Source organism: Morone saxatilis, unplaced genomic scaffold (assembly GCF_004916995.1).
Source record: "Morone saxatilis isolate NCDOM2014 unplaced genomic scaffold, NCSU_SB_2.0 Contig12, whole genome shotgun sequence".
In the NCBI taxonomy this organism is placed as follows: Eukaryota; Metazoa; Chordata; class Actinopteri; family Moronidae; genus Morone; species Morone saxatilis.
In genome coordinates this window covers 191776-192030 of record NW_023339674.1, presented here as the reverse complement: position 1 = coordinate 192030, position 255 = coordinate 191776, and the positions used below count along the sequence as shown (strand labels likewise).

Genomic DNA, 255 nt, shown 5'->3' with positions numbered 1-255 from the left:
TGTGTGTGTGTGTGTGTCTAGATATAATTTGTCGTTCAACCTGGAAGAAATTTCCCAAATTGTGGCTCATTTGCAGAGAAAAGCTTCGAGCAGAGCTTCAACGAGGCGTAATGACTGTGTGTGTTTGAACATGAGCAGCTGCTCTCCGAGGCTAATGAAGTTCACTTTGAGATAAGAGATGTTCCTTTACTGATCCTGGGAACGTAGTGCAACATTAACAATGTATACACGATATATACACAATATATACACAAT

At 40.0% G+C, this 255-nt stretch overlaps 1 protein-coding gene across 1 annotated transcript in view; it reads left to right on the top strand.

Moving 5' to 3' along the window:
- The window catches only part of LOC118322290 (ephrin-A2-like), a gene marked incomplete at its 5' end in the record, with an annotated part of 6053 nt that overhangs the window by 871 nt on the left and 4927 nt on the right, over positions 1–255 (top strand). The gene's annotated exons all lie outside the window — the stretch shown is intronic.